The sequence below is a fragment of the Lissotriton helveticus genome, chromosome 3_1 (assembly GCF_964261635.1).
Source record: "Lissotriton helveticus chromosome 3_1, aLisHel1.1, whole genome shotgun sequence".
Lineage (NCBI taxonomy): Eukaryota > Metazoa > Chordata > Amphibia > Caudata > Salamandridae > Lissotriton > Lissotriton helveticus.
The window spans coordinates 1414037267-1414048535 of record NC_136061.1 but is presented as its reverse complement, the minus strand read 5'-3'; positions in this window follow the sequence as shown (position 1 = coordinate 1414048535).

Here is an 11269-nt window from a genome sequence, read left to right as displayed (position 1 = left end):
CGGATCTGTCAAATGACCATCATGCCATATAATAGCTGCAGTTACAAATGTTCTTCCTAAAATCAACGACTGTGTAGCCACAACATTTGTAATTAAAGTTGAAGACTTACTTTCATCAGGTTTATATAGTTGGATTTTCAAAATGACATTATAATCAAAAGTTTGGACCAATAATCTAGACAGCATTGCAGACTTACATTCCCTCTACTCCATGTTTTGATTGGCTGCTTGAATTAGCTTATAAAAAGAAACAGTTTTTCTGAACTCATTCAAAGTGCAGTTATTTTTCCATGACGTCAAGTGTTATGGTAAGAAGACCGTTTGCTTTGGGAAATACTCTGTTGTCCTTCAACTAATCTGTGCCCACCACTTTCTGTAAGAAAATCTTCTTTTTTTCCAGGAACTATTGTCTCTGTACTACACTTATCCTCAAGGCCAAATCGTGTAGGAGCCATTAGAACCTCTTGAAATTCCTCAGAGCACATCCCGAGATTCTTTCCCTAAAATTTTGGTTTTAAAAACACCAGGTAAGAATTTTTAAGGTCATACGGCAATTTTTTTTTAAAAGTTAAAACAGAATCGTTGCAGAATGACCAGCCGTTTCTAGACTTTAAATAAGCTGTGTAATGTCCTGATGTCATTGAAGGACCATCATGATATATAATTGCTGCAGTTACAAAAGTCCTTCCTGATATTGACAACTGCGAAGCTACAAAAGTTTTAATTAAAGTTGTCAATTTTGTTCCATCAGGCCTACATCTTTGGAACATTAAAATGACATACTGGCCATATGTTCGTATAAATAATGTTGACATCATTTCAGATTTACATTGGCTACACTCCATGTTGTGATCAGCTGCTTTTACTAGCTTATTAAAGGACACTGATTTACTGTCTGGCAAAGTTAAATATATAAATCTTTCTGAGTCTACACTAGTAGTACTTGATACCCTACAGTTCTCGCAGTCATGCTGCCATTGATAAGAAAGCCCAAACAGGTGATCTACATCTACACCTTCAGCATGCAATACATCAAGCATATACATTAAAAACTCCTGACAATCTTGCTGAATATTTTGAGAGAATTGTGTTTGACCTGAACATCTGTCTAACAGATTTCGAATTTCAGACACACTTTCTATTTTTGTTCTATCAGTGCTACATTTCTCTAACACAGAATTTAACAAACTGCAAAATCTGTGATCCGAATTGACCACAATCTCTTCTTTTACATTTTCTAGAGAAAACAAAACATTAACCACTACATTAGCATAGCAGTTGACACCAGAACTGTTTTCAAATTGAAAACCAACAACATCTTCAACAGAATCCTTTTTCTTTCTGCTTATAACTTCAGGTTCATCGACTTTTCGTCTTTTTGCTACAACCTCCCTAGTATTGGTCACATTTCTTCGTTTCCGGCCTACCACACGTTTCTCAAACAAAGGATATTGAGGCAAATGTGGCGCATACTCTCTTCTTAACCTATTGTATTCCTTAACACAATCTAGATCAGCACAAATGTTTGTGACATCACACTCAATCAAGTACAATCCCGATAAAGTTCTAACTCGTGACAATGCCACATATGCCATACCCTCCTTGAACACAGAACTGCCAATATTCACCAATGCACTGTCTACACTTAAACCTTAAAACTTAAACCTGTTTGCTTATGCCAAGCAAACAGGAAACTGCTTACGGCGAACATATAAGTCTTTTACAAGCAAAAATCTAGCAGACAACGACCAATTAGCTGTACTTCCTCAATGCCATCAAATTTAATTTTTAAAAATTCAATTCCATCTCTATTTCTGTATTTCACAAAATCAACAACATTACCCATTGATCCATTTACCAGACCTCTTTCAACATGTAAATTCCTTCTTAAAATTATACGGCAATTTAAGCACACATTCAGAGTCTTTTCAAAACCAGCAGTTTTAGATATAGTCTTCTCTAATGAATCCAATTTTGTTTTCAAATTCTCAGACAAAATAATTGTTGATCCCATATGCTCTACTCTGTCAATAGCTTCCAGTTTCACAATCTCTTGGTTTTCTAAATGCATCATTTTGTTGTTGAAGATGGCACATTCTGCAAGAGTTGGCATCAAACATATTCCAGATTTCTTCTCAGTAATTTTCTGAAAAATATTCTCAGGCACAACGTCTGGTTCTGGATATAAATTTGACAGTAATCGTGCATGTAAAGCTTGTTTCACATGCTCGGTCACTTTTCCAATTCTAACATCTTGTAGAATATTCTTGTAAACTTCATCCTTTGCCTGACGCATATTTTCATGCAGTTCAGCATAATTGAAGTTTAACCATATATTGACGTTGCCAATGCTCCCTAGGCACTTCCTGGTATCTTCATGCGTGAGCATTTTGAACACAGGTTGTCCTTTCACTGGTGTCAGCTGCAGAAGATCTCCGAAAACAATGATGTGTTTGCCACCAAATAACACATCATACTCTGTTTTAAGAACTTCTTGCATTCTCAAATGCACAAAGGCAAGCATGACATTGGAAACCATGCTTACTTCGTCAATGATAAGAAGTTTAATTTTCCTCAAGACTCTTGAAACTTCACAACAAGCATCTCCAGATAACTTGTGGTATTGTAATTTGTTATCATGCTCCACTGGCAGCATCAGTAGACGATGCAAAGTAATACCTTTAATGTTATGTGCTGCCAGTCCAGTTGGAGCGGTGACAACACAAGACAGCGATGACTCAGTCCTTTCCTTCAAATAACATGAAATTGCTTTAATGAGGAAACTCTTTCCAGTTCCCGCTTCTCCACTCACGTACAGTCGGACAGGCTTCAACGACGTACATGAGCACTCTTTCTTCTCATGACTTAATCCATGATCAATTTGCTTGGTAACTTCGTCATATATTTTCCTCTGCTCAACGTTGAGTTGTCTTTCCAAGTCTTCTAAGTTAACCGCATCCTCCTGAGCATGTGCCATGGCTCTTTCCACTTCATTCATGGCAGTGGCAGCTTCATTTTCGATAACAGGTCCTCCTAGTGGATCCTGACTCAATGAAACAGAACTCTGACTGTCCTGAGAACTGTCTCTGGCAATCTCGGCTGCAATCGTTGCTTCCTGCTCGATTTCCGCATTCAACATTTCTACATATTCGGGAAAAGCAGGACATTCTATGGTCTCCTTGGCGGCAGTGAAAGAGTCTTCGTAACAGAGGAAATCTCCAAGCAGTTCCTCTTCCGCACGCCAAGGCTTGAAAAGTTGCAAAAGTGCTAAATAGAAAAACTCCTTTTTTTCAGGAGATTCGCCACTCAATTTTCGATGGTTTAACAAGTGGCATTTTCTTTGCTTGACCAGACATCCCTCACTTCCAATTACAGCATACACTCCTTTATAAATATCTTCTTTGATGTTCCTCTTGAATATGTAATTTTGTAGAACCTCATACAGACAAACATTCTCGAGGTGACTGCTTCGATTTGGATAATATGTATCCAACATGTTGGTCTTCAAAATGTCGGTACTGTTTGGCTCCTTTTCCGCCAAATACTCAATTTCCCGCACAGGTTTCAGAGCTCGATTACGCGTTGCAGCAAGACCAAGACTCGCCCAAACGATACTTCTAGATTTGGCATAGAGACTTGCTGAAGACAACCGGTCAGAACATTCGTAAGCTCCGATTTCTCGATGCGACAACATCTTCAGACTGAAACTGTACAACTTCTTACTGAGGCTCTTTTCATGGGAAATGTCCTCCCACTTATCCTTCAATTCTGTCTTTTCTTTTTTGGTGATGTAAGAGGTCACATACCGAGCCACAGCCATACAGTTATCAGCCACAAACTGTATATCCATGTTAGCATTCCACATGGACAAAATCACTGGGTTGTAGTCGTTGATGTACTTGGACTCTTCGTTCCTCTTCAAATTGTATGTGTTTTTAGGTGATTTCTTCATCACATTATGTCGCAGCGAAGACATCAAACTGTTCACTCTTCCTTTAGAAATCACCGGTCGTGGAAAGGCGAAACGACATTTGGTGTAGAACTTGTCCTTGTTTCTGAATTTACGACGACAGTACTTTCCGCAACGATGGCTTTGGAAGCGTAGAACTTGTTCTCCTAGGCTTTTGTCCTCCTTTGCGTTTGGAACAGCACATGTAGAATACTGTTCTATGAAACTCATCACTAAGTCTTCTGGATCTCTTCCAAATTTAGGTGCATCCTTGATCCACAGCAGCATATGTATATGAGGAGCACCTCTTGCTTGGTACTCCTTTCTCCAGAAGAAATCCAACACCTCTCCAAGAGGTGGATTCTTCTTATTCATGATGAAAGACATCATAGCTTCAAATCTATGATTGAAGTACCTGCATACATTCACTGGATCCAAAGAGCCCAGTTCTCCGGGTGTCTTGAATTCGATGTTTTCGATGTTTCCATTTGCCTCTCGTAGAAATTCAAGTAAGTCTTCCCAGCCATACTCGGCACAGCTCAGAGTGAGGAACCATGTGGGAGTATCTAAGTTCCTCAGCATACATTTTAAATCACCATGACGACGGTACCAGTACTCATTAGTACCACGCTGACACGCCATGAGATTAATCAGGTGACAATCCAAAATACTGTCTTGGACATTGACTTTATCCATAAAGTCACTTGCCGAGATGTTTTGCATCTGTATACCACTTTTCAAGATGTGGTTCACTGCATATGACAGTCCAGACAGATCGCTTTCAAACAGGAGATGAAACAAATAGGGAATGCATTGTCGAAACCTAGCATCTTCTGCATACAATCGTAAAGTCCGGTATTCAGAAGCAGGAATTTGATGAGGTCGCTCATCATATCTTCCTCCTTGACCTGTTGGAAATAGCTGTGGGAAACACCGAGCTTCCAAACTTTCCTCCCAGACACTAATGGGACTCCCTTTGGCTTGTTTCATTTGAAACAACTCAATAGCATTCCCCATGACTTCCTTGGAATGCAAAGGATGAACACTATAATGTTCATATATTTCTTCACTTTTAGAGGGTTCTACTTTCTCAATTTGACCAGCACACAAATCGCTATCCTCTTCCTCACTTACTTCCTCTTCTGCAACATATACATTCTTATAGTACTTATTATTTTTTTTCAAATACAATGTTGCCTTTTTGACTTTCCTAACATCCACTAAATCTTGCCATTTTTTTTATTCTTTGTCGGAACCCCATTAACTAAGATAACCAGAGGTTCCTCTTCCACTTTTTCTACTCCAATTGTGTTAATGTTTTTCTTCAAATCTAGAGGCAAATAAACAACTCTTCCCTTTAATCCTCTCTGTAAATCTGATGGAGGCAATTTCCCTGTCTTTGGCTCCATTCTTACAATAGCCTGAAAGGGATGGATACTTTGAATCAAAATAGATTCATAAGTATTTAAATCCTTCAATTCAGAAGGAATCTCAACCAATTCCAGATTATTATGAACCGCTCTAGCAGGCATCTGGTTTTGATTTAATTTATTACAACAATAAGTACACACACGTTGATCCGATCCCAAATCAAAACAATTTTCTACCATCAAGTATGTAGCAAAATCCTTCCATTCACTATTATTTTCCCTTTCACTTTTTGCATATAAATCCACTAACTTAGTCTGATTCTTATAATAAGTGCGTCGACAACACACATAAGTGAAATTAGGCCTCTCACTTGATTTCACCTGAAACGTGGCAATTTCCTTCTGAAAATTATCTGTACTGGAAACCTGTACACTATCTTCCACATTACCCTCTTCTTCTGGGTCAATTTCAACATTCTCCTCTTTACTTCCAAAGTAACAAAACTCAATTTCTTCACACATATTCTTCACATCTATTTCAGAACCATGCAAAAGAGCAGCGCATAATTGTTTAAGCATAACTGCTGGACTCTTAGCATAATACAACATTCTAACTAATTTCCTCACTTTATTATGATGCACTGCTAGCATCCTGAAATGATGAAAAATACTCTGGCATACTCTCCTGGAAAGACAAGCCAGTGAATGACCATGCAAACCTGTCACTTCTCTCACTCTGCAAGGATCTAATTCTTGCAACAACTTCATTTTCTGCTTCAAACTTTTCTTATTAAATGTCCGTACAAAATCACAAAGCAAATTGATGGAATCCTGTCGCACACTGCAAATACTACTACACTTCCAGGTGTACACAGGTCCCTTAGGACGTCTTCCTAAAACCTCATTACCTAACATCTCTTCTGCCTCTGTTGTCACAAGTTTTTCTTTTTCAACTGGACAACCATCTTTCACCTCATAAGCTCGACCGCTGGTGTCAACTGCATGCACCAAATCATTATCCTGGAAATAACTCTCCTCATTGAAAAATGCCTCACAACTTGAACTATGCATCCATTCTCCGGAAAAAACTTCACAAAAATTACTACGATTAACTATTCTCTTCCATCTACTATTTCTTTTGAAATCATAAATTGCCTTGTTTAGCTTCCTAATTCTATTGATTATCAAAATAAATAACTTTCGTTTAAATACAAATGCCTGATCAATAACTTTCTCAACTTTTTTTTTCTCTTATAAAAAACCACTTTCTGTTGACCTTTCTTAATATTTTTTAACAAATTGCCAATTATCCTATTGCGGAACATTCGTTTACGAATGTCCCTAAACTGTTGTTTCCTTCTACTATCATGCACAGAGTTATCTCTTGCTCTAGCAGTAACATTTTTGATTGGCCTTTCCTTTCCGTTTAAATTGCTTCTCTTTTTCTGGACAAAAACATCTGTAGTACTACTTTTTTTTCTAGAAATGTTTCTTATGAATGTTTTCGTGGTCTTACCCGGTGCTTTCTTGGTGACTTCATGATTTTTTATTGTAGAGGACTGCTGCAGTAAATGATGGACCTGCTGTCTTTGACGTTTTGTAGCCTTTCTCATTCTATCCTTAGTTGGCATTCTCAAAATTTGAAATGATCTGCAGTTGAATCTGTGGTAAAATATAATAAAAAATGTTATTAACCACTATTACCAAACAGTAAATCAATAACAGTCATCAAAAACTTAACACACTACTTGACATTTTTACATAGAATATTTTTTAGTGCTTTGGCAAATTTAGAATCCACAAATATCAGAAAAAAAATGGAATTCTTCTTCATTTTACCTGTCCTGTTTTATATGTGAATCTGATCTAATTTTATGAGCATATTTTAATATTTTATTGAAGACACTACACATAACCTGTTTTTGAAGGTGTGTTTATTTTTAAAAGAAACGGTTTACATTTTTACTTTTCATTTATTGTAAATTTTAAAAATAAATGTTTATAGTTCCATAGGCTCAAGCAGGTCAGCTTCCCACCCAATGTCATACAATTCTGACAAATCTGCATCCTCATCATGTTCTTCATCATCCTCAGGATTTAAATCATCCAAGGGATCTACTTCCACTGACGTTTCAATTACAAGTTCAATGATGAGGTCGAGATCAACTGATTGCTGATTGTCACTCATGGTTGATGTTGTCGTTATCTTTAAAGAAAGAGAACAACATTGAGATGTTGCAGAGTAAGAGACAAATCTCAGAGATTATAATAGTAAAATTGTTTAACAAGAGTAACATTTTGCAGCTATTATTTAGCCATGTCCAGCGATACTGAGGAGGTGAGGCCTATGTCCAAGTTTTCAGTGAACAGGACTCATCTCTTCTTAACCTTGGATAAGCCTCACCGACTCTGTGTCCCCTGCTCATACTTAAATGTACAAGGGCAGATTTATGCTTAGTAGCGCATCCCCACGGATGCACCAGTTAATGTGCACCGCTGCTCTGCCACCCATAGTGTGCCGCATTTACAATGTGGAGCACCATTGAGCAAAAACAGCACAGATGCGTCACGCATCTGTGCCGCAAAAGCAGCACATTGCAGGAATCACGTCATAAGCGCGACATGTCTACTGCAATGCACAGGAGGAAGCCTCACATTGCATGGTGCATCACTTCTTATGCCTGTTTCAAACAGGCGTAAGGATTTGATTCAGCAATGCTATAAAGCTGACTCAGTGAAATCTTCTAAATTTCACTGTGTTACTTTTACAGGGCTTTCATGCAAATTAATGCATACCTTGCAACAAAACACCTATATGAAAACTGACGCAGGTTTCATGTGGCACAGGACTTTACAGCATGACACATCTGCCTAGATGCATCAAGTTGTAAATATGTCGCCACATAGCAAATCTTTTGCACCACCGCGCAAAAGAGACATACACCTATCATAAATCTATCCCTAACATTTTAAATGATTGATTCAAGATTACGATAAAGTGTGGCCTATCCAGAGGTTTGTTTGAGGTGAGGCCTACTCAGGGTTGCAGATGAAATTTACGCTTGTTGAAGAGTACAGAGGAGATAATACATGTGAAAGCCTACCAATGAAGTAAGTCATGTCCACTTCACTCTCAAACAAAGGCCAGACCTCTTCTGTGTCCGTGGACAGACCTAAACCTCATCTGCACAATGTCATTCGTAAACTTAGAAAACACAGGTGATGTAATTGAAAAATGTGGAGTTTCTTTTCCTCATTTCACAATCACATCACCTGTGTTTCCTTTGCTTAGGTATCTCATAGTGCAGATGGACTCTAGCATATCAAAGAGTACACATAAGTTGAGGAGTGTTTACAACAATTTTGACATTTACAGAAGATTCAGCTTCTTATCTTGTTGGAGATGAAATGAGGCCTGTCTTGCAACATGGTGCATCTTTTGCATCACTGCTGCATCGGTTTCATGCGGCACGGGACTTTACAGCATGACACATCTGCCTAGATGCATCAAGTTGTAAATATGTCACCAGATAGCAAATCTTTTGCACCGCCGCTGCATCACAAAAGTGACGTACAGTGATGCAAAAGAGGCATACACCTATCATAAATCTGTCCCTAACATTTTAAATGATTGATTCAGGATGACGATAAGGTGTGGCCTATCCAGAGGTTTGTTTAAGGTGAGGCCTACTCAGGGTTGCAGATGAAATTTACGCTTGTTGAAGAGTACAGAGCAGATAATACATGTGAAAGCCTACCAATGAAGTAAGTCATGTCCACTTCACTCTTGAACAAAGGCCAGACCTCTTCTGTGTCCGTGGACAGACCTAAACCTCATCTGCACAATGTCATTCGTAAACTTAGGAAACACAGGTGAAGTAATTGAAAAATGTGGAGTTTCTTTTCCTCATTTCACAATCACATCACCTGTGTTTTGTTTGCTTAGGTATCTCATAGTGCAGATGGACTCTAGCATATCAAAGAGTACACATAAGTTGAGCTGTGAATACAACAATTTTGACATTTAGAGAAGATTCAGCTTCTTATCTTGTTGGAGATGAAATGAGGCCTGTCTTGCAACATGGTGCATCTTTTGCATCACTGCTGCATCGGTTTCATGTGGCACGGGACTTTACAGCATGACACATCTGCCTAGATGCATCAAGTTGTAAATATGTCGCCACATAGCAAATCTTTTGCACCGCCGCTGCGTCACAAAAGTGACGTACAGTGACGCAAAAGAGGCATACACCTATCATAAATCTGTCCCTAATATTTTAAATGATTGATTCAGGATGACGATAAGGTGTGGCCTATCCAGAGGTTTGTTTAAGGTGAGGCCTACTCAGGGTTGCAGATGAAATTTACGCTTGTTGAAGAATACAGAGGAGATAATACATGTGAAAGCCTACCAATGAAGTAAGTCATGTCCACTTCACTCTTGAACAAAGGCCAGACCTCTTCTGTGTCCGTGCACAGGCCTAAACCTCATCTGCACAATGTCATTCGTAAACTTAGGAAACACAGGTGATGTAATTGAAAAATGTGGAGTTTCTTTTCCTCATTTCACAATCACATCACCTGTGTTTCCTTTGCTTAGGTATCTCATAGTGCAGATGGACTCTAGCATATCAAAGAGTACACATAGGTTGAGCAGTGTATACAACAATTTTCACATTTACAGAAGATTCAGCTTCTTATCTTGTTGGAGATGAAATGAGGCCTGTCTTGCAACATGGTGCATCTTTTGCATCACTGCTGCATCGGTTTCATGTGGCACGGGACTTTACAGCATGACACATCTGCCTAGATGCATCAAGTTGTAAATATGTCGCCACATAGCAAATCTTTTGCACCACCGCTGCGTCACAAAAGTCACGCACAGTGACGCAAAATAAGCTTACACCTATCATAAATCTGTCCCTAACATTTTAAATGATTGATTCAGGATGACGATAAAGTGTGGCCTATCCAGAGGTTTGTTTGAGGTGAGGCCTACTCAGGGTTGCAGATGAAATTTACGCTTTTTGAAGAGTACAGAGGAGATAATACATGTGAAGGCCTACCAATGAAGTAAGTCATGTCCACTTCACTCTTGAACAAAGGCCAGACCTTTTCTGTGTCCGTGGACAGACCTAAACCTCATCTGCACAATGTCATTCGTAAACTTAGGAAACACATGTGATGTAATTGAAAAATGTGGAGTTTCTTTTCCTCATTTCACAATCACATCACCTGTGTTTCCTTTGCTTAGGTATCTCATAGTGCAGATGGAGTCTAGCATATCAAAGACTACGCAGAAGGTTACAACTGTATGGAACATGGCTATGTAAGTCAAATAATCAAAATCTAAATTTGCCAAGCACACATGGGGGCGTATTTACAAGGACCTTGCACCACAGGGAAAGGTCTTAAATTAAAATGGGAAAAATAACATCAGAGAGACTCAAAGGCCTTATAAATATGCCCCAAGCAACCTATGAAGCTCTAGCATTACATATCAAGAAACCTAATTGATTTCAAAAATCGTTTTTAAACACATCATCTAAATAAATTATATACCTACATTCATCAGGAAGTGACTTAAAATGCCCTAAGACACATGAAAGCGTTTTTTTTTAAGCCCTTGCTCCATTTTTAGATCACTTTTAACATGGCTATGTAAGTCAAATAATCAAGATCTAAATTTGCCAAGCACAGATGGGGGCGTATTTACAAGGACCTTGCACCACAGGGAAAGGTCTTAAATTAAAATGGGAAAAATAACATCAGAGAGACTCAAAGGCCTTATAAATATGCCCCAAGCAACCTATGAACCTCTAGCATTACATATCAAGAAACCTAATTGATTTCAAAAAACGTTTTTAAACACAACTTGTAAAGCAATTATATTCATACATTCATGGGGAAGTTACTTAAAATACCCTAAGACACATGAAAGCGTTTTTTT